The sequence below is a fragment of the Dermacentor albipictus genome, unplaced genomic scaffold (assembly GCF_038994185.2).
Source record: "Dermacentor albipictus isolate Rhodes 1998 colony unplaced genomic scaffold, USDA_Dalb.pri_finalv2 scaffold_18, whole genome shotgun sequence".
Classification (NCBI taxonomy): Eukaryota; Metazoa; Arthropoda; class Arachnida; order Ixodida; family Ixodidae; genus Dermacentor; species Dermacentor albipictus.
Window position 1 is genome coordinate 18,331 of NW_027225572.1, and position 21,384 is coordinate 39,714.

General features: G+C 48.1%; 1 protein-coding gene and 1 pseudogene across 2 annotated transcripts in view; both read right to left on the reverse strand.

The window, feature by feature from the left end:
- LOC135900820 (uncharacterized) overlaps nucleotides 1-21,384 on the reverse strand; it is a 44,304-nt gene that overhangs the window by 15,209 nt on the left and 7,711 nt on the right. Inside the window, exon 1 of one of the 2 annotated variants that reach the window (XM_070529165.1) lies at nucleotides 13,636-13,686. The exons of the other annotated variant lie outside the window; for it this stretch is intronic. The gene's annotated coding sequence lies outside the window, so the exon portion shown is untranslated. Of the gene's footprint in view, nucleotides 1-13,635; nucleotides 13,687-21,384 lie in introns of those variants that run through there. 2 annotated transcript variants of the gene reach the window in all.
- LOC135900738 (uncharacterized) lies at nucleotides 5,513-7,071 on the reverse strand (annotated as a pseudogene).

Here is a 21,384-nt window from a genome sequence, read left to right on the forward strand (position 1 = left end):
GAAAGCAAAAGCAATATATGTATACATATATGTACATACACACACATACATATATAAATATAACAAATTTCACAGAAATGTATAATAAACACAAGTTACCATCAGGAAACGTTCTTTTTTTGAAGTTATTTTACATACTTGCAAATATATATGTGCATCTATGTTAAAAAACATAAAAAAAGAAAATCTGCATATAGGCTGCTGCTTTCGCGACAGACATCTCGGCAACGTAGCCCAGGACGTCGTCACATCCTCGAATTTTAACCAACGCGAAGACGCCTTTTGCAGCGTCCAGTTTAAAACGCAAACACCTGCCACGTGGTCCGGCCACAATCACTGCAGCGGAAACCTGGATTCTAGGAATAATAGTTACAAGTGTGAACGTATAAACACAACGAGAGTATATGATAAGTTCTGCGGAACTGTTAGAGCAGTTAACAATACGCATATATAAGAACAAATCCAATATTTTGATGTGTTATCTCTAAACAAAACTAACATTTTGTTGGTTAAAATAGTTAAGTTGGGAAGGTAGTGTATGTTTAAGGCGTTGTCAGCCATAATTAGTACGTGAGAAAGGGATCTGCCATGGTGCCTGGTGACGATATGAACATGCACTTCTATTTTGTTGTAGAGTGGCCAGGGTTAGGAATGAACCGAGTTTTCCCAGCATAGCATTTCTATAGCGTAGTAATGTTTTGAATTTATATACGTCATGGGCTCTAATTATTCTGTCTTGTTGGAAAAGCTCTTGCGTATGCTCGAAACAAGAAACGTTCACTATCGCCCGAATCGCTTTCTTTTGAAGTATTTCCAGCATTTGAATATTTTGCGCTGTAGTGTTACCCCATATAATTGAACAGCAACTGAGGTGTGAATGGCTGCGTTACTATTCGCTTGGCGCGCGCAGTATGAGAACAGACAATATTCTTTCGATGCAGAATTGGCGACCAGAAACGAGAAAGTTCCGACACACGAAGGCAAGCTTTGCCTCTAGTGACATCATAACATAGATTGGCCGTTGATAAACGTACACCGAAAAACAAACAATTTATGCACGTGTCAATTGTATTTATGGAACCTCACGACAATTGTAAATGTGTGTTCAGTAAATGTAACAAGCGAAACCTCGCAGATTTACTGTCAGATAGACTGAAAGTACACAAAATTAGCCACATGCACGGCTTTTCTGCAGCTACGTATGAAGAATATGGGTAAGGATAAACTTTACAACATTCCACTTTTCAATTTCACAAATTTTTCGCATCTTTATGCTGCACGCTGGTGGTTTCAAAAACAGGTGGCTCGTGATGGGCGCGACAAATGGCGCATTTGGTGAGCGTCTTTGTCGAAGCGTTAACTGCTACAGCTTCTTAGAACTGTAGTCCAGCATTGAACATTACAGCGGGGACAAATTGGATTGCATTGGAGACAACTTTATTTATGCCTGCAGTTGGGCGCTCGCGCGCCCCGACGAGGGCCTACGTCATCCTCGAAGTTGCCGTTACTCGGCGCGGGTCTCCGCTCGCCGTCGCCGGCTCGCTGGGTCCGTGCCTTTCGAGCGCCTCGAGGACCTGCTGGACGGCCCAGAGCTGATCGTCTCGGTGGTAGCTCATCGCGGCTTCCTCGAGCCGCGGTGGGAGTGTTCTTGATTTAGCGTCTTCTGGATATTTAACGCAGTCCCACAAGATGTGCGTGTAGTCTGCGGTCTCCCTCGGGCAGACTGCACATATCTGTCGGATATGTCTCGGGGTACATGCGATTCATTAGTCTCGGGCTCGGTAGCGATCCGGTCTGGAGCTGTCTCAGTACTACCGCCTCCGGTCGACTCAGTCTCGGGTGCGGGGGTGGGAGAGTCCTGCGAGCCAGGTGGTAGGCCTTCGTGATTTCATTGTAATCCGTCATGCGGTCTTTGGTTCAGAACTACGTCGGACGGTCTGTCGCCGGGGCGCGGTAGGTTAGCCCTCGCGCCGCTGCGTGTGCCGTCTCATTATGGTTCTCATTGCGTTCCGGCGCGTCGCCCGCGTGCGCCGGGAACCACTTGAGTCGTATGTTTCGTTCTTCTAGTTTTACCGCTCGCAGTACGCGCTCAGCCTCACTGAAGATTTGGCCTTTGGCGAAGTTTCGCACCGCCTGTCTTGAGTCACTGAGCAGCGTGTGGCAGTCTGCGTCAGCGATGGCCAGGGCGATGGCTACCTCCTCCGCTTGTTCCGCTCCGGCGCTTCTCACGCTCGCTGCCGTCCTCGTGGCGCCGGTTGACGCCTCTATGACGACCACTGCGAAGGCCGCGTTGGTATTCGGCCGCGTCCACGTATCGCGCGTGTTCGTCGTTGGCATGCTGGTCGATGAGAGCCGTGGCCCTCGCCGCTCTTCTTACCTTGTTGAAATCGGGATTCATATTCTTCGGTATGGGGTCGATTCTGGTCTGGCGTCGGACCTCTTCGGTGACGGGGAGCTTCATCTCCACCTCGTTCGAGCGTGTAATTGCCAGATAGTCCAGTATCTTCCTCCCGGCTTTGGTCATGGACAGCCGCTCCAGTTGAGAGGTCCGTTGCGCTTCCGCTATTTCTTCGAGCGTATTGTGTAGCCCGAGTTGTAACAAGTGGGTCGTGCTTGTGGACACGAACAGGCCCAGCGCCGTCTTGTACGCTCTTCTGATGCGCCCGTTGATTTTGTTTCGCTCGTGTTGCAGCCATCTGTGGTAGGCTGCCACGTACGCGACGTGGCTGATGATGAAGGATTGGACGAGCCTAATTAGGCTCTCCTCTCTCATGCCAGCCTTTCGGGAAGTGACTCGTTTGAGGAGCCGAATCGCGTTGGCTGCTTTTGCCTTGAGACGGGTGATGGTTTCGCCGTTTCTTCCGTGCTTTTCGATGACCATGCCTAGGATCCAAATTTTGCCGACCTCGGGGATCACGTTGCCAGATTCGGTGATGATTCTGATTTTTTTCGTTCTTGCGTTGTCTGGTCTTGCCTCTGCTGTTTTTGGTAGGTGGGAGTATGAGAAGCTCCGATTTGCTCGGCGAACATCTTAGTCCGGTGCCTTCCAGCTGGTCTTTTATTGCGTCGACGGCGGCTTCCAGCGCGCCCTCGATGTGGGCGTCGCTGCCACCGGTAACCCATATCGTGATATCGTCCGCGTAGATGGTGTGCCTGACGTCTTCGATGTGCCCGAGCTTTTCGGCCACTCCGATCATTACCAGGTTGAACAGCATCGGCGAAATGACCGATCCCTGCGGTGCGCCGGTGCTCCCGAGCTTCTTCTCTTGCGTCTGTAGGTCGCCTGCTCGTAGCCCGACGGTCCTGTCCGTGAGGAAGTCCTTGATGTAGTTGTAGGATCTTTCGCCCATGTTGAGCTTGGAGACTTGGGACAGAATCGCCGAGTGTTTCACCTTATCGAAGGCGCTCTGCAGGCCGAGCCCTAGAATGGCTTTGTTAAAAAAATTAAAGTATGGGGTTTTACGGGCCAAAACCACTTTCTGATTATGAGGCACGCCGTAGTGGGGGACTCAAGAAATTTCGACCACCTGGGGTTTTTTAACGTGCACCTAAATCTAAGTACACGGGTGTTTTCGCATTTCGCCCCCATCGAAATGCGGCCCCCGCGGCCGGGATTCAATCCCGCGACCTCGTGCTCAGCAGCCCAACACCATAGCCACTGAGCAACCACGCGGGTGATTGCTTTGTTGTCGCGGGCGCTGCCGCCATCATCAATGCTTTGGCGTTTGAGCTGCAGCATCGCGTCCTGTGTATTGAGGTGCTGTCTGAATCCGATCAAAGTGGCCGGGTACAGCCCTTCTCGTTCAAGGTAGTCTTGCCACCTGTTGAGCAGGACGTGCTCCAGCACCTTGCCCACTCAGGACGTGAGCGAGATGGGCGGAGGTTATCGGTGTCCGGCGGCTTCCCCGGCTTGGGGATCAGGATGGTCTTGGCTGTCTTCCACAGCTTTTGTAGCGCGCCCACTCTGCAGCACTTGTAGTATTTTGCGAGCGTTTCAATCGAGTCGACATCGAGGTTCTTGAGTGCCTTGTTCGTGAGGAGGTCCGGGCCGGCTGCCGACCGGCTGTTGAGGTCGTGCAGGGCCGCGCGTACCTCCTCGACGTCGACGTCACGATCGAGCTTCGCGTTAGGCAGGCCGCTGTACGGCGCGTGTTGTTCGGTAGATATAGTCGGCAGGTATTTGTCGTTAATGCGCCTGGTGACTCCGTCGATACCGTGTGCTGAGACCGCCCGATGTATGAGCTTGGCGAGTCTGTCCCTTTGGTGCGACTTGGTCTGGGTTTCGTCGAGCAGGTGCCGCAGCAAGTTCCACGTCTTCCCGCTATGCATCTGCCCGTCTGCCGCGTTGCAGATCTCGTTCCACTGTTGCGTGCAGAGAGCGCGGCAGTGATGCTCGATCGCTCGGATGGGCTCCGCCGCCTTCTTTCTCAGTCTGCGGTTAAGCCGTTGTTTCTTCCACCGATTGAGTATCGACTGTTTGGCTTCGATGAGGTGCGCAAGCCGGCTGTCTACTTTGTCGATCTCCGCGCCCGTTTCAATCTCTTTGGTCGCGTAGCGTATACGCTCTTGGTGATTTCGGCCGTCCACGAGTCGATGTCTTCAATTTCGTCATCACCGTCGCTCTTCTGGCTTCTGGCGTCTCGAAAGGCATCCCAGTCTATCCATCTGTGTGTTTTGATGCTGGTGTCGTTGTGCTCCGGTATGCCGATTTCCACGATGGTGTGGTCACTGCCTAAGTCGGTCCCCGTGTTTCTCCCGGTGATCGCGCCCCGGATGCCGTTCTTGACGAATGTGAGGTCCAGAGTGGTGTCCCGGGACACGGAGTTACCAATTCTCGTCGGATGTATCGGGTCCGTGATGAGGGTGAAGTCGAGTTCCGTGGCGTCTTGGTACAGGTCGCGGCCTTTTGCTGTGTACTTGTTGTAGCCCCAGGCAGGGTTCATCGCGTTGAAGTCTCCGCACGCGATCAGCGTGTTGCGGCCCACTGCGGTGCTAGCTCTGTGCAGTAATGTCTTGAATCTCTGTTTTCTCTGAGATGGGTTGCTGTAGACGTTGAGGAGAAATATGCTTCCTTTTCTCTTGCCCGGGATCATTTCGGTGAGTGTGTGCTCGATCTTGATATTGCTTTGCAGCTCATGTTCGACGAACGTGAGTCCCTTCCTGACCAGGGTGCACAGGCCTCTGCCGTCGGGCGGTCTCTTGTGCACTCTGTAGCCGGGGAGGGACGATGCGTCGGTTAGTGTTTCTTGTAGTAGTATAACGTCTGGCTTGCGCACGGCATGTACGATGTGCTGTTGGATGACTACCTTCTTCCTTCCGAAGCCGCGACAGTTCCAGTGCCACGCGGTTACACCTGCTGCTGCTGGTGTTGCGTTGGCGGCCATGAGTGCCTTGGCGTGTACGGGGCTCCCTGGTTGGGTGAATGTTGCGTGAAGGTGGGCGCAAACGTCGGGTGGCTTGCCATTGGCTGTAGGGTCCTTTCGATGCAGGCGAATCTGTTCGTGTTCTCGGCTTAGTAGGTCACCATGGTTTGTTTCAGTGCTGTCACTGCTGCGATGTTTGTCGTGAGTAGCTGTTCGAGTTTGCTGAATGTCGCTTCGAATTTCGCTTCGAGGCTGTCGATGCGATCGTTTTCTGTTTGCGTGTGCATGGCATCGACGGCTCGCTTCTTCGGTGCCGGTTCCTCTATGGCTTTCTCCTGGATGTTCGTTGTCGTTTCCTCGGTCTTGCTTGTTCTTGGCGTAGGTCTCTGTAGCAGCAACTGACGGATCTCGGCCATCTCTTTCGTGAGGTTGTTGATGGTCGCTCGCAACGCCGCGTTTTCTTGTCTTAGGATCTCATTTGCCTCCCGCACCTTATTCATATCTTCTTTCTTCGTGGTTTCGGTGATTTTCTGCGCGTTCCTTATATTCTTTCCTTTCACTGCGTCGACCTAGCTCACTCGCTCACGTGATGGTGATGTTTTCCTGCTGAGGCTTCTCTTGCAGCAGCTTCTGTCTCTGAATTTGGGCGCACGGTTTTCCGATGGGGTCCTTGACTTTCGCGCATCTGCCGGCTTGTCGAGTGGCGGGAAATCGCTCTCCGACAGCAGCTGGCGTTCGGCCTGTTGGCGCTCCCATTGTCGCTTGCGCACTGCGTAGGGGATCGTGTATTTGGCCTTGCACGTTCGGTCTCCGGTCGGGTGTTCGTCTCCGCACAACGGACATTTTGGGGTACAGCGATGATCTTCTGTAGGGTTCGCGAGTCCGCAGGCCAGGCACGTCTTGATTGTGGGGGTCGGGCACACGTCCTTGTGGTGTCCAGCTCGGCCGCACTGCTGGCAGACGTCGATCTGTTTTTTGTAGAGGCGGCACGGTATCAGGGTGACTCCGTATCGGACGAAGTTCGGTACCTTGGGTCCCTGGAACACCACAATCGCAGTGGTCGTGCTTTCAATCCTTTTCGCGGCCACTGCTAGCGGGTTCCTCTCATTGACGATGTTTCTATTTAGCTCTTCGGCGCTCGGGTCGATGGGGATGCCTCTGACGACACCATTTACAGTGTCGTGAGGTGCCGTGCGATATGCGCTGACCTTATAGGGTTTGCCTTGAATAGGTATTTCCTGGATTTTAGCGTACCTTGCCGCGTTGTCTTCGTTCGGTGTAATTATGACCATGATGTTCTGTTGCGTGTTGGGGCAGATGGTGTCCGCGGCGCTTTCCTCGCTCGTGATCTTGGCCGCAGCGAGTATGGCCGCAGCGACGGTGGTGGTGCCGGTCTTGACGATGTCCAGTCCCCCTCTGGGTCTGACAACTATCGTGCTTTCTTCTAGTGGCATGGCTGGCATGCGTGCTGCCTTGATGGCCGATGCTCTGACGTTCTTGTAGATTTTCGACCTCGTGCTTGTTTGACTCCCGCCGGGCCCATCGGGCTTGCCGCTGGCGCGGGTGCGCTGGCGCAGCGTCGACAGCGTTCCCCCGCGAGCGTCCATCCGGCGTCGCTGTGGTATTCCTCGGGTGATATCTCTTTTCCTTGAACTTGAACGCACCTGTGGTTGTCCAGTATCATTGTTGTTTGAGAGGGCGCCTCCATCTCGGAGTTGACGAGCGGCAGCCGCCGGGATGTAGGCAGGCCGCTGTCGGTGCGACGGTGTTGGGCAGAGTGTTCGCGCAACACGCCTAAGTCTAGAAATCCTTCGCACGGCGGCAGTAGAAGTAGTCACGAAATGTGGCAAAGGAAAACGCACCTCTGGGGTCAGCTGGTATCGGGCGATGCCGCTCGCCTTCACGGACACATTGCTGTAAGCAGAACTTTGGTTCGAGGTAATTAGCACTGCGTAATTGGCTAGCAATCACGGAGCCGACCTCTGACTAGGGACAAGCGCTTCTTCTTCCCGGGGACAAAAATATACTTCTTTCATACCACCTGCCAACATTTTTATTCCTAATATTACAATGGAGCTGTAATACGCTAGGTTCCGGCGGTTTGGGTGCGTATCCAAAAAACGATGGCAGCTACCCCAGAGCTAAAAGAGCTCAACATAAAGAAAATGCGTATCGCGTTGTATGCGGCAGCGGTGTATAAGCCCGAGAAGTGTCAAAACGCATAGTGGTAAAAAGATTTGTAATAAAGACAGTAAAAACGCGGAGTAGACTGTTTAGTATGGATTGTGGTTTGACGTCACGGGCCATATAGGCAAACTACGTAACATTATCTAATATTCCTTCCACCCGTGCAATAGGTAGGCAACTGCGGAAGAGCAGCGTGCCAGAACACTTTCGGGAACAGAAGCGGGAATGTGCGCGGCAACGGTGGGCGGCACGGAAATCATACCGCAAGCCCCGCGCGTGTGTACTTTTGGTTGGATCACCCTTACCGACTAGCCTCCCACCGTAATTGTGGGTGATTTCAACATCGACGGGTCTTGTCGAAACAGAAAGTGGTTCGTGGCGTGTCTCTCGGAAACTTTCCGCCCTCCGAGGTGCCGTTGATTACATTAACAACCAACCCGCTAATCAGTGGGCAATATTCTGCGATTCGAAGGCGGCCTTACAATGTCTCCTGTCATCCCTTCGTCGCGGGTCGTGTGAACAACTAGTGTCGGAGATACGAGAAATGCATCATCGTACGATCGCGAAAGGACACGACGTCGTATTTCAGTGGCTACCTGGCCATTGCCTTTTGCCTTTGCCTTTTGCCTGAGCGTTTGCCTAAATGCTCCTGCATACTGTTACAGGTTAGTGGCTTTTTTGAGGGGGGTGTTATTGTGTTGCTGCCACTGCTGCTGCCAAAGGAGCGAACCTTGTTTATGTCAGTATGGAGTGTGTTGAGTGTGAACAAGAAATCTTGGATCCCAAAGAGAGTATATCTTGCATGACTTGTAAGCTTTCGTACCATGTAGGAAGCTGCGCAGGAGTGTCGGAGGCAACAATAAAATCTAAGAAATCAACCTACCAGAAATGGAAATGCCCGAAATGTAGGCTACCAACCTCACATGTTAACCAGGATGAGAAAGAAAAAGCACCGTTGACCGTAGAAGATATGTTGGTCGTACTTCAGGAGATTAACCGAAAACTTGATGTTTTGTTGCCACTGAAAGAAACTGTCGATGGAATTGAGCAATCGGTGCAGTTTATGTCCGAACAGATAACAGACCTGTTGACGCGCACAGAACAAAATGAGCGAGATATTAAAGCAATCCAGACTAGGCTCGCAAAAACAGAAATGAACAAAGAGCAGCTTGAATCGCTCAGTGTCCAACTCGATGACCTCGAGTGGCGCAACCGGAAACTGAACTTAGAAATTCATGGTGTACCACAAACGGAAGGCGAAAATCTTTTGTCCAAACTTAATGCTTTGGCTGGTGAAAGTGGATTGCCCCAGCTATCAGAACACGACATCACGGCAATTCATCGATTGCCGGCAAAGCGTGACAAAGTGCCTGGCATCATCTGCCGTTTCGCGAGACAGAGCATGAGGGACAAATGGTGGGCTAGCAGGCGGGAGTTGACCACTGCGGATGCCAATGTTCACATGTTGGAAAACCTGACCAGGCGAAATCGAGAACTGCTGAGGGAAGTGAAAGAATGGGCAAAAACAAATCAGTACAAGTATGTCTGGCACAGCAACGGCAAGATTCTGATAAGAAAGACTGATGGCGCGTCAGCAATGCCAGTGCAGCACTCTTGCGACCTTGGCAAGCTGCAATAAGAAGGGAGAATTGATTTTTTATTTTGTTTCCTGCCAAAAATGCAGACTGTAACAGAAAAGAATTATCTACTCCCAGAGAACTTCAAAGATTACCTTGGCCCGGTTTTCCAGACGTCATTCAAATGTCTTCATATCAATGCTCGATCTGTCAGACGTAAAGAAGCATATTTCGACACTTTCTTTCAACAACTAAATGTTCCCATTGACGCTATCATGATCAGCGAAACTTGGTCTACAAGTGATTATGATGTCTTTCGAATTCCTGGTTATGAGACATTTTTTCTGAATCGTTACGCTGGTATTGGTGGTGGCGTATCCATATCATTTAAGAAGAAGTGGCGGCCTGAAATATTAGAGCGATTCACAGTTTCTGTGAAAGAATATGAAATCTTAACAATGTGTTTGAACAACACTATTTTTGCAGTGTGCTATCGTCCACCAAAGGGTTGCGTAGCCATATTCTTGAATTTTCTTGAAAGCCTGATTTCATTTGCAACTAGTCAGCATTTAAACATTGTCCTTGGTGGTGACCTAAACATTAATATGTTATCGGTTGATGCATCCCAAATGAGTTTAGATTTATTGCTTAGAACACATGGACTTCTGAATGCAATCAAAATGCCAACGCGTGTTACGATCACATCTTCATCGCTGATCGATTTGTTTATCACTAACCATGACCCTAGTATGATCACATCTGGAGAAATAATTTCTGACATCAGCGATCACTTGCCAATATTTATGTGTGTTAAAAACATGTCTAAAAAGAAACGTAGTTCAACATATTCTTTCCAACTTATATCTGAAAAAACACTGTCGACATTTAGAAACTCGGTAGAAAAGAACAACTGGAGGCCTGTCCTTTTAGAAAATGACGCCAATAATGCTTACGAGGCATTCTTAGGTATTCTGAAGCCGATTTACGAGGCCTGTTTCCCAATATTAACAAAAAAACAAAGGCGTCACAGTCGCAAACCATGGGTCACACCGGAGTTGGTGGCAAAGATAAACACAAAGAACATCCTATATCATAAGTTTATTAAATCGAGAGCTGAATGTGATCTGACAGCGTTTAAAAAATATCGAAACCGCTTGAATACTGAGCTCAAGAAAGCCAGAAACGCCTATTACACAAATCAATTCACGTCAACTTGTGGTCGTGTCGACATTATGTGGAAGCGGCTAAACGCAATTTTGGGGAGAAATAGCAAATCAGGTGAATTAAATATGCTAAATATCGATGGTGTAAGTATAACTGGAAAAGAATTAGCAGATACGTTTAATACGCACTTTATTTGCGCTTCTAGAAATCAAGTCCCGCATAACAATCTCAGTGATGTCGTTCATATAAGCGACACTATATTTCTCAAACCGGTTGAAGAAGCAGATGTAACGGCAGCCTTCCACGAACTAAACAATAGCACATCCATTGATATTGATGGCCTCCAGATAAAGCCTATACGGTATATTTTTGACCTTATTTTACCATACATCACGCATATCTTAAACCTTTGTGTCAGTACCGCTGTATTTCCTCGTAAAATGCAGATTGCACGTGTAACAGTTATCTTTAAAAAGGGTGATAAAAACCAGCTCGGGAATTACAGGCCAATATCTATCTTACCCGTGTTTTCTAAGCTACTAGAAAAAGTAATACTTAGAAACTTTTTGCAGTTTGAAGAAAAACACAAAATTATAACAGCAGCTCAGTATGGCTTCCGTAAGCACCGCTCTACTGAACTTGCACTATTAGATCAACGAGAATATATATTGAACGAACTCGAACATAATAGGATAGTCATTGGTATTTTTCTTGATTTTTCGAAGGCATTCGACTTATTAAACCATACAATACTTCTTCGTAAACTTGAGCGTTGTGGCTTCCGCGGCCATGCACTATCGCTTGTGCAGTCATACCTCATGGATCGCAAACAGGCAGTAGCAATAAATGGTCTCCTCTCAGATATGCAATCTGTAGGCTGTGGCGTTCCACAAGGTAGCATTTTGGGTCCATTTCTGTTTAATCTTTACATCAATGACATTGTACATGCAACTCCATTCGTTAAATTTATCATCTATGCTGACGACACCAGTATTTTTCTTGCCGGAGATAATGCAGCCGAACTCACAGATACTGCAAACAATGCACTGAAGCAAATAGAAAACTGGAGTAGCAGAAATGCGTTGCGGATTAACACAGCAAAGACTAAAGTCGTTGTTTTCAGAGGTAGAAACAAGAAGGTCCGTCTCACTAAGAATATATTCCTTCAGTCCGTACCCTTAGAAGTTGTGCCTTCATTTAAAACATTAGGTATATTATTTAATGAAAGAATGTCATGGGATGATCATGTTAGCTTTGTAACAAATAAATGTTCACGTATTATTGGTCTTCTTTACAAGAACCGTGAGATACTACCGCGAAATGTAATGCTAATGCTATATAATTCATTGATACAATCGCATTTCAGCTATTGCCATTTAACCTGGGGTGCAACAACAGCAGGCAATCTTCAGAAACTACACTTGTTACAGAAAAAATTTCTAAGAATTGTTGAAAATGTTCCGCATACCTACCATACGGCCGCACTTTTCTTAAAGTATAACTTACTACCAATTACTAAACTTTACGACTATCGTCTGAGCAAGTGTGTGAAAAACGAGGTGTTGAAGAACATATCTTTTCTATCAAAATTAGCTGGTTTAGAAAAACGAGATGCAATGTACAGCACAAGAAACATAGCACAATGGAACGTAAAAACATACAGAACTTTCTATGGTAATCAAACATTAGAAAATAAACTACCACGACTTCTTAACAAACTCGCACAAAACGATATTGATCTCCAAAACACAACACGCCACAAACTGTTCGAGTATTTTTTACACTACACCTAACCTTTTTTTTTTTTTTTTCTGTGATTTGTCTACCCAATTCTTCTTTCTTTCACCATCATTGTAAGTTTTCTTTCCAGCCAGGACAATGCTGTTGATTTTATGCTGACTACTGTAACCGGATAACAACTCTGCTATATGTATTTTTTTTTTTCCTTTGTTATCTGTATTTCCTGTATTTTCTTTTCTTTTTCATGTGTGTGAAAAAAAAAAAAGGGAAAGAAAAACAACCACTGTATTGCTGTCAAAGTGGGGGCCCGTGGCCTTGTCAAGCTGTCCAACGGCAGCTTTTACTACGGGTCCCCGCCATCATCTGTACCATGGTGGCAAAATAAAATTTGAATTTGAATTTGAATTTGAATTGCGGTATCTCCGGCAACGACCTCGCTGACGAAGCTGCTAAGAAAGCACACGAAGGAGCAACCCTTGCTTCTGTACCTTTATCGCGGACCGACGCAGCCCAACACCTAAGCAAGGTAGCACACCGTATGACATTAGAGAAGTGGCACACACCTCTATGCAACTGCGGATGTTACCAGGGCTTCTGCGAAATGAAGAAACAATGCTGTGCCGCTTACGCTTGGGCGTCGCATTCACCAATGCATATACGTTTTTGATTGGAATGACTGATAGCGCCGGCTGTAGTGTCTGCGGTGTCGAGGAAACTATAGAACATCTACTGTGCTACTGCCCATTTTTTCAAAACGAAAGACATGACCTCTGCACAGCTCTCAATCAGCTAGATAGAACACCGTTCACCTTGAAGAAGGTCTTGGGACCATGGCCTCGTATATCGCAGCTACAAAAGGCCACAAAAGCTCTGCTGCGATATTTTAAAGTCACTGGATTGAGTCAGCGTCTGTGATCCGGACTGAGTGACCGCACGATATACCCAGTAGACTTTCTCTTCTTTTAGTCTTTCCGTCCCCTTTTCCCTTTCCCCTGTGTAGGGCAGCCAACCTGGCTCAGTCCTGGTTAACCTCCCCACCTTTCATTTATCATTTGCTCTCTCTCTCTCTTCCGCATTCAATGTTACAGAAACACCAGCGTGCCTACGACGCGTCATCGGTCGTGGATAGACCTCACATTAGCCAAGAACCTTTCCAGTGTCACCACAGAGCCACTAGCCGTATATCATAAGGATCCCAAAGGCATAGACACCTTGGTGATTAAACAATAAATACAAAAAAGCAAACAAAAGAAGGTTAAGGATATGACAATGCTTTAACTATGCACATTATTAAAACAACAAAATTTTCAAAAAGAAACGAATTGCGTTGTGGTATGTCTTTTATTTTCAATCAACATATTTATTATAAACACATTTATCACCATATATACATCTGCACTGGTCATACGCTTTCACAGAGAGGCATGGGCCACAGTTTTTATTATTCCCCACAATTAAATATTGCTTTTCAGCAGCACCAGGAACGTTTTATTGAGAATTCCCATGGAAGGTATATGAACGATGACTAGAATGAAAAAAACTAAAGGTCATCCAAAATTGTCATAAAATACTAATAATCCCAGATTGGGTGAGAGAACACGCACGAGTTAATGGCGTCTTAGTTGAAATCAAGAAATGGGCATGGGTAGTGAATTTTAGCATTTCCACGGCACGCGGCCCGAACAGTTACGAGGCAAAGACCGCTCGAGCATAGAAGACGTTTATTTAGGGGCGTGTGATAGCTTTTATCCCCTGAAGTGGGAAGGGAAATGGGAATGCAAAGAAGGAACGGAAGTATACTGCGCATGCGCAGATCTATCATGACGAAGACAAAACACTGCCCTCTCGTCATAAATGAAACCGTTGCACTGGTTTGCGCTGCCTCGTTGACCGCCGCAGGACCTGCTGCGAAACTTCGGCCGGACTCAAGGTGGTTGGGAGAGGAGGGGTGTGAGGTCGAATGCTGTCGTCCACAATTTGGGCTGTATCTGGGGCGACCACTTCCAAGGAGGTGGTCGCATTGGTGGCCGTGCCGGGACCTGGCGTCTGGTTGGACTCTGGATCACGAGCAGTCGTATCGGTGTCCGGAAACCTTGGTGATGAATCTGAGCGGCGGCGTACCTGATCGACGTGGCGCTTGACAATGGCAGTGGGAGTCTACGGTTACAATTCGTGCTCCGGTCGCCGATTTGACACGACCAGGAATCTACTTCTCTCCCTGTCCGTAATTGCGGATGTACACGCTGCTGTCTGGCGGCAGTGTCCAGTCGTGGTTCCCCTCAGTTGGACCTGCAACAGTCACAGGGAAGCAGGTGTCTAGACGCGATCTTATTTGATACCCGAGGAGCATCTCTGAAGGCGGTTTCCCAGTCTTCAGAGGTGTTCGTCTATAATTGAACAGTAGCCGTACCAATTTCTCGTCGATATCGCCTCCGTTTATTTTCTGAATACCCGCCTTTATCGTTCGCACCGCCCTTTCAGCAGCTCCGTTTGACTGTGGGTGAAAAGGTGCCGTTCACAGATGTGTGATGTTTTTGCTGTAAATGTGGTAAATTCCTTACTCGTGAACTGTGCGCCGTTGTCCGATACTATTGTACGTGGCACACCAAAACGGGCAAATATGCTCCTCAGAGCCCTTATTGTGCTTTCCACATTTGCATACTTCATAGGAATCGCTTCGATTCATTAGGAGTGCGCGTCCACTACAACTAGGACCATCTTCCCGGTTACGGGTCCTGCGAAGTCGATATGAATCCGAGACCACCGCTCTTCCATCTTCGGCCAGTTTAGGGGAGGTACGGCCGGTGGCATACGTAAATTTGCTATGCAATTCCTACAGTTGGCCGCGCGCTGCTCTATGTCACGGTCAAGTCCTGGCCACCAAAATAGGGAGCATGCCACGGCTTTCATAGCCGATGATTCTTGGTGGGTTTCGTGAAGAAGCTGCAGAAAATGCTCTCTGGCGTCACTTGGTATGATGACGCAATTTCCCCAGTATACGAGGTCGTGGGCCAAGAACAATTCTAGCCTACGCTCATAATAAGGTGCTAAATTGGGCTGTATGTTTGTCTTGCTTTTTGGCCAACCACGTAACACGCAATCTTGAACCTTACGCAATGTCGAGGCGATGGCCGTTAGGTCCTTCAGTTCACGCTGTGAGATCACACCTTCATCTGAGCTTTCGAGTGCAAGGACGTACTCCGGAGGCTCACCTTCACCTCCGTCTCCGGTGGTCTGCTGTGGTAGTATGCTGATGGCATCCAAGTTCAGTAGTTGTTTCCCAGGAACATACTGAAGCTTGTATTTGTAGCCTCTGAGGTACAGTGCCCAGCGTTGAATTCGCGCAACCGCCATAGTCGGTGTCTGGCGGTCGGGTCTCAGCAGGCTGACGAGTGGTTGATGATCCGTAACTAACGTAAAGTCACGACCTAGAAGATAGTCCCGGAATTTTGTTACACCAAAACCAAAGCCAACGCTTCACGTTCTAACTGGGAGTAGTTCCGTTCTGCTTGGGTCAGTGTTCTCTAGCGAAAACCTATGGGTCTATTTACGTTGTTGATAGAGTGAAACAGAACTGCTCCGACCCCCAGTGACGACGCATCGCACTCTCGCTCGAATTCCTTTGCACGGTCGAAGCGTACAAGAATTGGAGCATTTTTCAGACTTTCGTTTGCTGCATCGAAGACTGCCTTTTGCGGTGCGTTCCATTGCCACCGCACCTTCTTTTCCAACAGTTGATACAGCGGTGCTGGGTACGTTGACATGTTTGTCCAAAATTTCGCGTAGAAAGTCAACATTCCCATAAATGACCCTAGTTCCCTCACGTTCCGCGGATAAGGTGTGCGCATGATAGCTTCCACGCTGTGTTCTATCGGATGAAGGCCCTCGCCGTCAATGCGATGTCCGAGATATAGAACCACCGGTTGTCGAAATTTAAATTTGTCCTACCGTAACTTAACCCCATGAACTCTAAAACGCTCTAACACGACTGGCAATCGCTCTCGATTACCGCCTTTCTTCTCAGACCAGATTACATCATCAAGATAGGCTTGAAGGCCGGGTAAGCCACTGATAATCGTGTCAATTTTTCTCTGGAACATCGACGGTGCAGACGATATTCCGAACGGAAGCCGATAATCGCAAAATAAGCCATTGCGCGTATTGATTACGCAAACTTTGCGCGTGGCTTCGGCTTGAGGCGCCTGACTGTAAGCGTCGTGCGAGTCGAGGGTGCTGACACATTCACCTCCGCTTAAAGCTGCGAACATATCCTCGATTACAGGAATAGGATACTGTTCGATTGCGCAAACCGGGTTCAATGTAACTTTAAAATCGCCACAAATCCACACCGAGCTATCTTTCTTTAACACCGGTACTATGGGCATTGCCCAATCCGAGTGGCTGACTGGCGATAAGATGCCAAGGAAAACGAGTCGGTCCAGTTCCAAACCTTGTCGCGTAGCGCATTAGGAAAATATCTCGCTTTACAAAACTTTGGTATTGCTCCATCTTTGAGGTGCAGGCCTGCTGGAAGACCCTTCATGAGACCGAGTTCCGTGGGGAAGATGTCCTGGTAGTCTGAAAATGGCCTTGAGCTTGCAGGTGTCCATTTCGCTCATTTCTGTGGCTCCGCAGGCCGGTGTCACATGCAGCACCGGTGCACTAGCGTTGTCCAGCAGCGTCAGCAGGTCTCTTTCGCATAGGCTTGGCCCTTCGCAGTCGAGCATTGTGAGGGGACAGTCCACGAGCACGTCTTTGAAGACTACACGTAATGTGAGGTCACCCAACACCGGTAACCGCCCTGCGTAGCAAGACAACTTGACACGTGATGGCTTCAAGGCAGGCCAATGGTTTCGATGTTTCATGTACAGTTCCCGGGAAATAACACATACTGGCGACCCGGTGTCGACGTCCATGGATACGTGAACGCCGCCCCATATAAATATGTGCGGATAGGCGGCTCTAGAAACTTTTTACGCTCCGAAACCATTTCCAAAGGTGTACTTCGTCACTGCCATCGTCCATTGGCGCTGTTTCTGTTATAGCCAGTGCATTTGCATGCATCGCTCTGGTAGCTAACCTTCCGCAGTTAGGGTGGCTTTGACATTTCTTAGCAAGGTATCCCCGCCGCCCACAGATTAAGCAACGTGCCTTTGCCCATCCGCAACTGACGTCACCGTGTTTTGAGCTGCCGCCCCTTCCGCATTCTGGATGCTCTTCAGCGTTTCTGTTTTCCCCGGAGCGCGTTTTTCTAGCCGCCTGCAATTTCAATAGAGCCTTTGGTTCGGATGACATTTTCATAGCATCATTCTCGGCAGTTTCAGCTGAAATTGCGAGCGCTTCAGCCTCCGCTAGCATGAGGTCGGCCTTTGCCAATAATTGCTTCTGCAGGGCCCTTGACCGCACACAATACGATCGCTGAGCATCCGCTCCAGGGCGTTGCCAAAATGGCAGTTACTGGCTATGCGGTGTATTTCCACCAAAAACTGCGCGACAGATTCCGCTTCCATCTGGCAGCGATTAAAAAACTTGAAACTTTCCGTTATTTCATGTCGCTTCGGATAATAGTACTCGTTCAGCACCTCGACAACTTGTTCGAAGGTCAACGCGTTTGAAGCGCGCGGTGCGACCTTGCCCGCTAATACCTGCATGGTTTACGTGCCCAATGCTGCCACGAGAAGTGCTCTCTTTTTGGCTGAATCGGTGATTCCGTTAGCTTCGAAGTAGGCGTCTGCCTTAATGAGATACGGCTTCCACTTATCTGTATTTTCATTGAATGCAGGGAGCATATGATGAGCCATGCTTGTCGTCGGCGAGGCTGCCTTGGTGGTTGCCGATTCCAGGTCTTCTTTCACCGAATTGGGGGTATCCTGGCTTGTCGCCACTGTAGCATTTCCACGGTACACGGCCCAAACAGTTACGAGGCACAGTCCTCTCGAACATAGAACACGTTTATTTAGGGGTGTGTGATAGATTTAATGCCCTGAAGTGGGAAGGGAAGCGGGAGTGGAAAGAAGGAATGGAAGTATACTACGCATGCGCAAAACTATCATGACGGAGACACAACATGCATGTAATGAGGAGGCTACATAACCGATGGTCATTAAGGATTACGCACTGGGTTCCAAGAGAAGGGAAGCGTAGCAGGGGGCGACAGAAAGTTGAATGAATGAATCTGTGTGGTATAGTGGCGCAAGGGCCAGATATGGCCAAAGAGCGCCAAGACAGTGTTAGTGATTTCGCGGTGATGATGATGAGTTCTGTGAAGGTGTGACTTGGCTGTAAAGGCGCATAAAGATAGTCGCTGTAAAGTGCATAAAATCTACGTGCTATAAATTTCTGGCGATGACTAATGACGAATACTATGAACATTGAAATCCATCGTTGAAGTATGATGCTATATTTAAAATATGCGAGATATCATATTGCTTGCAGCACTACTGCCTCGCCAGAGCCCTTGAACCACAAGGGCCTAGAGGCATGTGCTATTCAAAATATTTATCACAGCGGCATTCTCTCAAGAGAGGAGGCGCTACGAACGTGTGTGAACATGCAACACAACGTCTTTCAAAAAACCTAGGACTTCGTTGGTGTCAAAGAGTGGTTCTGAACCAAGTAACATAACAGGATGAAGGGGGATGTGCTGCCGGTATGCTAAGAGAAAATGTTTCTTTCTTTCAGATTCGGCTTCCCGACACTCCAGTAGGACGTGGAGGAGGGTCAGCCTCTCCCCGCATCTTTCACAGGTTGGAGGCTCGTTTCCCGTGAGCAAAAAGTTATGTGTGCCAAATGTGTGTCCTATTCTTAGACGACAGAATAGGACATCTGTCCGGCGGGATTCTGTTACAGGAGGCCAGAAATATAATTGTGGCTTTATTACATGCAGTTTAATATTTGTTTCCAGGTCCCATAAGCGTTGCCAGTAGTTTCGCAGTTTTCTTCTTAAGAAAGGCTTCAGGTATGTGACAGAGACCGAAGCAGTAGGATTAACAGCATGGATTGAAATTGATGTGGCCATCTGGTCCGCTAGAACGTTACCCTCGATGCCCCTATGTCCAGGCACCCAGCATATAATCACATGTTGATTAGATATATATGCTTTGCACAGGACCGAGTAGAGTTCATTAATTACCGGATTTTTGTGGTTACAGAATGACATCAAGACCTTCACAACACTAAGGGAGTACGTATATATAACTGATTTCTGGAGTTTTGATTTCTTTATATGCTTTACAACCGACAACAGTGCGTAGGCCTCAGCGGTAAAGATACTGGCTTCCGGATGTAGTACATCGGATTCCGAGAAGGATGGACTGGCGGCTGCATAGGACACCCCGTTGTGGGACTTCGATGCATCTGTGCAGAACTCCGTGCAGGAGTACTTGTACTGGAGTTCCCGGAAATGCATTTGGATTTCAATCTCTGGAGCATGCTTTGTGATTTGCACAAAAGATATATAGCAATGTATGAGCTGCCACTCCCAAGGAGGTAGAAGCTTGGCTGGATGCATTAGGCGGAGTTCGAGGAGTGGGACATGCATTTCATCACTAAGCTCCCTCACACGCAGCAAGGCTGTTTTACGGAGGGACGATTATGAAAGAGTGTAGCATATGTCATATTGTTAATGGTATTAAAACACGGATGTTGAGGAATAGAGTGGACTTTAAGAAAATATGTTTGGCTGATGTATGTTCGCTGCAGATGAAGTGACCACTCATTTGATTCTGCACATAAACATTCAATGGAACTCGTTCTGAAAGCTCCAGTGGCCACTCGGATTCCTAGATGGTGGACCGGATCTAGCATCTTTAGCGCGCTCGGGGCTGCAGAATGATAGATCACGGCACCGTAGTCCAACCGTGATCGAATGAGGCTCTTGTAAAGTTTCATTAAACATTTCCTGTCGCTGCCCCATGTTGTGTGGGATAACACTTTAAGTAAGTTCATTGTTTTTAAGCATTTGACCTTGAGGTACTTTATGTGTGGAATAAAAGTTATTTTAGAACCAAGTATGATGCCTAAGAACTTGTCTTCTTTGTTCACAGGAATTCGCTGGCCATCCATTTCGATACTGGGTTCTGCAATGAACCCTCTCTTTCTTGTGAAAAGCACACAAGAACTTTTGTTGGGGTTCACTTTAAATCCGTTTTGTTCTGCCCATTTGGACACTTTGTTAAGCCCTGTTGTACTTGCCTCTCACATACTGTAAGGTTGCAGGATTTGAAACCCATCCGTATGTCGTCTACGTAAACAGAATAAAAAAATGGCTGGCGGTAATGAAGCACGAAGGGTGTTAATTTTCACAATGAAGAGCGTGCAGCTAATTACACCTCCTTGAGGTACACCAGTTTCCTGTATGAAAGGTCGCGGTAATACATTGCCGACTTTTACGCGGAACGTACGGTTGGACAAATAGCTTTCTATGAAGACGAGCATATTGCCACGGATGGCAATTCCCGACAAGTCTCTCGAGATTCCATAGCGCCACGTAGTGTCGTACGCCTTCTCCATATCGAGGAATACGGATAGGAAATATTGTTTATGTAGAAAGGCGTCGCGAATGTTTCCCTCAATGCGCACAAGGTGATCGGTTGTGGACCGCCCTTCTCTGAAGCCACACTGAAAGGGACCGAGCATATGTTTGAGTTCAAGGAAATGTACACGTCTGCAGTTAACAATTTTTTGAAAGAGCTTACAAAGACAATTTGTAAGAGCTATCGGACGGTAACTTGGCGCCAAGGAAGGGTCTGTACCCTGCTTAAGAACAGGGACCACAATCGCTTCTTTACATGTAGATGGGAGGTATCCCGTAGCCCAAATAGCGTTGAAAAGTGTGAGTAGTGTAAGTTTGGTGTCAGTATGTAAGTTTCTGATCATGTCATGCATGACTCTATCAGGTCTCGGTGCAGTGCTTTTGCATGTGTTCAAGGCAGCTCTCAACTGAGCAATACTGAAAGGCCGGTTATGAGGTTCATTCTGTCTGCATTTTCGTGTTATTGGCTTACATTCTTCTATTTGTTTGTATTTCAAAAAAGATTGCGAATGATGGTTTGAACTCGACACGCTCTCAAAGTGTTCCCCAAGTGAGTCTGCCTGATCTTTCAGTGTTTCACCTTGTGTGTTTATCAAAGGAAGTGAATATGTTTGTCGCCCTTTTATCCTATTAACCCTGTTCCAGACTTTGGCCTCATCTGTATACGAGTTGATACCGGATAAAAACTTCAGCCAACTCTCTCTTCTAGCCTGTCGGCGTGTTCGCCTACCTTGCGATTTTACTTTTTTAAAATTGACAAGATTCTCCGCAGTGGGGAAGGCGCGTAGCAACCCCCATGCTTTGTTTTGTTTCTTACGAG